Source organism: Amblyomma maculatum, chromosome 7 (assembly GCF_055883805.1).
Source record: "Amblyomma maculatum isolate TAMU_Amacu chromosome 7, ASM5588380v1, whole genome shotgun sequence".
NCBI classification, from domain to species: Eukaryota; Metazoa; Arthropoda; class Arachnida; order Ixodida; family Ixodidae; genus Amblyomma; species Amblyomma maculatum.
The window spans coordinates 133683055-133689601 of record NC_139350.1 but is presented as its reverse complement, the minus strand read 5'-3'; positions in this window follow the sequence as shown (position 1 = coordinate 133689601).

Sequence of the window (6547 nt, the reverse complement as noted above, 5' to 3'; positions counted from 1 at the left end):
GCGTTCCTTGAGACCGGCCGGAAATGGTTGGCTGCGAAGAGTTTCTGCTTCGAAAAAAAAAACCGAAGCATGTCCTCCATGATTGAAAAGAAATAGTAGTGTTATTGTTGGTGAGCTGTTGCCGTTGTCCAGCATGGTGGAGGAGGGTGTTTTGGACCAGAATATCCACAACGTCATCATCGAGAAAGAACAAAGGCGATCAAGAACGACGTGATAAAAAGGAAAGAGAGGTATGTATAGGCTGAAGTTACCAGCGGGCAGTACAGACGTTATTTGCTCGGTGCTGACACGTGTGCAGCAGGATTAGGCACAAAAACTCTCTTTACGGTGTAATGCTAACCAAAAGAGGCGGTGGCGCATTTGTTTGTATGTCCTAGACACGTCGAGATGTCCAGTGATTGGCGGGCCATGAAGTACTGAGAAGAAGGCGGGACAAAGGCACTGCGCCCCACAGACATTAGGCCGACCCATCAGGGTGGAAGTTGCGTCGGTACGGAGTTCCACCTTGAAGTACAGAAGCCATATGGGCAATCTGGACCGGCGGTGACGAAACCTTCTACGATAGTGCGTAACGAATGATCGTGTTGTTGTTCGGTAGCGACATTCAGAAAATCAGAAATGACAAAGAAAGAAGGTGACGTGTCGTCAGTTAAGTGAGGTGGACCCACAGAATTACGAGATAAGCAGCGAGCGCCCTGGTCCAGACGTTCGGACTTGTACGCGGCGTTGAAGGTGTGCTCCAGTAGGCGCATGGCCCAGCAACCAAATCGTCCCTTGGTGTCTCTGATGGGAGCATGGTCAGCAAAGGGCGGGACTTTAGGTCATGATAAGGAAAATATGTCTGAAGAGACACGAGCGAAAATACCCTAACCACTTTCTTTCACAGATTGAGATTTTAATTGCTCTCAGCATCCAAACGAAGGCGGCTGGCATATGGAATGAGGCGATCTTGGTCCCGCTGCCACTTGGCTAACGGGCACTGAGATTGGTACAGAGTGAGCGCTACCACAATCATGAGTGACTACATCATATGAGCTTGTCATACTTTTATCCGAACAAAGCTTAAACCATATGTTGTTCGATATGAATCACGGCCGGGCAGGAAGACTGAACTATGCATGAGCTTAAATTCGTGACAAGAATTAGCAGTGGCTCGTAGTTGTGGCCTCACTACAATGGTAGCGAAATGGTGCTAAACATTTTATGTCGTGTGCGTTATAAATGAATAAATTTCAACATGTTGAAGTGGAACACGTACCAGAATCATTAGGGATTTCAAATTGTTTCAATCCTGCCTGAGCTGAAAATACGTGCAGTATGTAATAACCTGGTCTCATGAAAACCATCATCTCTATTACCTTGTTTAAGCTCATTATATTGGTAGCCAAACAATATCACGGGGCATGAGGCGCTGTTTGTACACGAGTGAAATGTGACTGGTTCTGTTGCATAACATCATTTGGCAAGCAGCCTAAACATAATTCTTTGTCAGTGAAAAGAAGTCTTGCGTTTTCCTTCGATCCGGAGGCTTAACTCTGCCTCCCCCACCATCCGTCACAAAACTCCGAGAACCACTTCGTTTGATAAGCAGCATGCCAATATATAGCAAGAACCAACTATGCACAAGCATGTCTATTCTGCGCTACCTCAAGCACTGTGCTGAATATGGAGGTCATATAAAAGGTGCGATCTAGTGACATTTGAATATTCTGGTCTCAGATTAGCCTCGACATGAAGTCGAACGAAAGAAACTATTAAAGAAAAAAGCCTACTCACGGGCGCGCTGAGTGACCGTCATTATTTCCGACCAGCCTTCAAAATCTTAACCCCCAATGCCGCTGCAGATAGGGAGATCAAGTTAGCGGATGAGTCCCGCACAAGACGATTGAAAGCACTGGGGCTGCTGACATATGGGCCGGTGTGGTCATGGTGGGGCAGACATTCCGGCATGGGACTACCTGCGTGTATGAAATAAAATGGTTTCAAGTAACCCGCATCACCATCTGTCGCAGCCGGAGGTTTATGTACATGACTTGATGGCGGGGAATCCAAGCTGCGCACCGAGCGCGCTGTCGACAAAACCAAGACACGCGTTCTCGTTCTGACCTCGCCGTTTTTCACCAGACCCGCACAGCTGCTGCTGGAATGTTTACGTATCTGAAATGTTTTCTTCTTGCCACTTAATGTGCTCCTCGTTCTTCAGAAGCACTTGATAATGAAGTCTGTATGATGTTTCGACCCTGCGAAAGAGGTCACAAACCATCGGAACCGTGGAATCCAGCCCTGCCAATGGCCATTTTCCGAGCCATCAGCCAGCTCTGATTTCGAATCATCTAGTAAATAGGCCAAGATCTTTATGACGTCACACCGTCACATGAACAAGTCAAACATTGATTGGTTCGCGGGGAGTGTGATGTCAGGACTATGTGACCGCTTCAGTCAGTACGACCGCTTCGCGTCATACGATGGCTCCGGAATTTTTTCGGCTGTGCGCTATAAACCAATCGTATAAACAAAATATGATCTGGTAAACATTTTAATGAGAGAGCCGAGCCAATGGTACGTGAGTGAAATTTCGGCGTCGTCGTTCGTTGCGAATCCTTGGTGAATAAAGTCGTCATTTTGGTGAACCACCATGCGCTTCGCTTCCCGACCACTCCAAATAGCTAGGTGGACGCCCACCAGCTAAGCGCCTACCTCAATCCCCCTGCTGGCCATGCACTTTTTTACCCTTCAGGTTTCCATACACGTGCCCCTCAGGAGTACCAACTATAAACACCCACTTACTTAACCTGCCGAAAACAAGATATCACTATGCCATGCAGTAGCAGAACGAAAACGCAAAAGAAAATGGAATTAAAAGACGTAGCAGGAAAGCTAGCCGCAATCGAAAAGCGCCGCCCAACAACCAACTACACAACCCACCCCTCCAAGCTAGGGGACTGCTTGCCTATCCATTGCAACTCTCAGCCCACCAACCCAACCCGGACCGACACATGCTCAATTAGGTCCTCTGGCAAGCTTCGAGAAGCGCCAACCGCCACCAACCACCGACCAGTACCTTCCGCAAATTCACCTCTCAAAAATCCATCTCTTAGAAGAAGAATATCGACGGACCGCCAGTCATAATCCGCGATAGCCTATACAGCTCATGCTGTCAAAGATGGGTCGTCGTTACCGTTGCTATAACCCAAAATTGAGAAAAATGTGCGGGAAAAATTACGCACGTAATGTTGTATCAAAATGGTGACGCAGGCGTTCTTTGAGCCGCATTCAATGTGGTGTATCGTTTCGCTTCCCAATTTAGCATCCATATCACATCATCACATCACTTTATTTTCCTTAAAGACCCCTTACGGGGTGTTACATAAGGGGTGGGTTTTTATGAAGTACAGGTATTCAATGCAGTCATGAATGTTCATAGGCAGGTGATGGCAGCGATATCGTGGGGAAGGCCGTTCCAGTCAGCTGCTACTCGGCAAAAAAATGAATTAGAGAAAACAATGGTACGGCCACGTGGGCGCAAAACTTGAAGAGGGTGACTGATGCGATGGGATCTGCGTGGCGGGGGTGCGCAGATGTAGGGTTCTTGTCTGAGTGGCGAATAAAAAAACTTGTGAAATAAGACGAGACTGGCAGTGCGACGGCGAGCAGAAAGATTAGATAGACCTGATTGCAATTTTAGAGATGATATGCTAACGTCGTATTAATACGAGGAATGAATGAATCTGGTAGCCCTGTTCTGCACAGCTTCGAGGGCGTTTGTTAGATATGCTTGGTGAGGGTTCCAGATGGCCGATGCGAGTTCCAGTTTCGTTCTGATGAGTGAAATGTATGCTTGTAGTCTTACATGTTGAGTGGCATCCCGCAGGTGACGTTTCAAGAAGCCGAGTGTTTTATTAGCTGATGATATAAGGTTAGTCACATGCATACGCCAGGATAAATCATTAGAAATGGTGATACCTAAGTATTTGTACGACTGGACGAGGTCGACAGAGGAGTTAGAAATTGTGTACTGGAAAACAAAAGGAAAGCATATGCTCGTGAAGTGATTGATTTGTGATAGGGATTCCGATTGACGACATTTTTTCCTGCAAATGCATGGCGTGTATTGTTTGTTTAGGCGGTCATCGATAATTGAGGCAGACATGGCGCCTCTCTCTGAGCAAACACCAAATCGAATAAGACATTTCTTTCCCAAACTCTGTACCAGTGTCTCAGTTCCAAACATTGGCGAGCAGAAAGCCGATGTTAAAGGCGCTATTTAGTGTACTCTTAAGGCGAAGTTTGAGCATCATCCAAATTTCTGCAACACAAACGCATGAGCTTTTTTTTTTCTGAAACATACCAAACGATTACGTTAGTTTTATCCGTTATTTGAAAAATAACACATTAATACTCGATTCTCGATCATTTATTGTGCAGCGGTAATTGTTTTTACGAGGCTTAGACCCTTTAAGATACGCAGTGACCATTTCAGGTGAAAAGGTTTCTTGAAGCCATCACACTCTTATGGTCAGAGAAGTGGGCACTCCCCTGCCACTGCCTCAGGCATGTTCGTGATTTTGCGGGTAGTGATGCTTCATACTGAAAAGGGGTCTCGGTGGGTTTGATTCCCATTTTTTCCTCGCGTATAAAAACGGATGCCCGATTTGGCTGCTCTGTTTAAATCAACCATGTCATCCTGCACAGTGACAGTACACAGCTCGCCGTCTATCAAACGCACGGCCACTTCCATGAGCGAAACAAAAATGAACGCCGGGGCACTAGTGCACCTCCTACCGATTGCGCCCATCCATGTAACTAGCCAGCTTCAATCGATAAGCTACATGATCGGAACGTTTCGGGGCTGCGAGGCTTAAAACAGGGGTGCAGTGGTCTTGGCGTTAGTCACCTGCCACCTACCACCTGCCTGACGCCTGCTAGGTATTTTTCCAGACTGCGAGGCTTGAGCCGGTGGACGCCGACGCCGTCGGGCATTTTCTTCCGGCATGGGAGTACAAACACTCTTGGGAAGAAGGTATATCAAAGCCACGCACGATATTTCTCTAGGCTGCAGGACCTGAAACTGTCAACATCGACAGGGTGGTATAAACGCTCTTCGCGTTCAACGCGACAGCAAAATCGAACTCCGTGTTCATGTCACGCAAAGTCAGCCGCGGCCCAATCCAAGCCCCCCCCCCCCTCCCCCCTAGCTTTATTCCGCCCTTGATCGTTTCTGGCATCGACCAGCCACTGCACCCTACAATAAACCTCCAGATGACCCGTTCATTCACTCTTCACTTTCCAAGAAATCTTGCGTACGTGAATACTAAGCTTAGAGCAAATGCATTCATTATTCCTGCACGGTATGAAGTGTCTTTTGTTTTTTTGCTCTCAAATTTACAGCGCGTGTGAAACACATGTGGCCGTGGTGCCAGACTTGTCCTGTAACGGCAGTTCAACGCTCCCACTTTTGGCATCTGCGATGCTGCGTGTGGCGGTGCGGCCGCGTGCGTCTACACGTGCTGCGAATTTGTGATAAGCATTTCTTTCGAGCCAGGCTGTAGCGATAAAACATCAAACTAATCCATCAATGTCAACCCAACTGCTGATGCATTTTTGTTGCATACGGTGCTATGATTGGCTCGTAATTTTTTCCTGGCGTGTGCTCCCCTAGAGGTGTGATTCCTGTTATTCATCCTTTATAGGACTTAAAAAAAGTAACGCATGGGTGATTGTGGCACTAGGTCATCTGGCTGTACTTGAACTGGGTGGTATATACGCTTTCTGGAGAGGATCGAACAGTGGTATGGTCCGGTGCTATGGTGGCTTCGAGCTGAAGAGATTAGTAGAGATCGAGGTATTCGCCAATAGTCTCGAATAAATTGTGTCAGCTATTCGGATTTCTTATATGTCTGGTTCCGTTCCAGTTTCAATAAAACTTTTCCCAATAGCTATTGATTTGAGGCTGGCCTGATCTAAGCAATAACACTAAGTTTGTGTCATGCATGAAGTCGGCGCAATAAGAGAGTATGGCATGATGCATGGGCTTAAACGATTGGCTAGGAGAGACACCATAGTATTTGCTTTAAAGCGAAAGCCTTTAATGACTCATACTCGCGGCCATGACCGTGTCTGTCCGGACACCACAACTGTCACACTGCGGAATTCCGAGGGATACCGCGAGATTGTGACGTCATCCTCTTCTCATAATTCTTCTTGTCTACCGTCAGGAAAGCAGTTTAAAATAAATAAATAAATTATGTCTGCACCGGAAATCGAACGTCCATCTTTTGCACCCCAATCCGAGCGTTTTAACCAACTGCGCCACGCCCGAGATCGTGAAATGCACATCGTAATTCTGTTTGTCTACCATGAGAAGATAGTAGCAGGATTCCGCGAGTGACAGATACTCCACCTTTCCTTTCCTGTAAACCAATTAGAGAACGCCGGTGATCCCCGCCGGGGTGGTGAAATGGTAAGTCACCCGAATATTTTGCCGGAGTACCCGGGTTCGATCCCGGCTGCTGGCGGCTGCGTTTCGATGGAGGCGTAACGAAGAGGC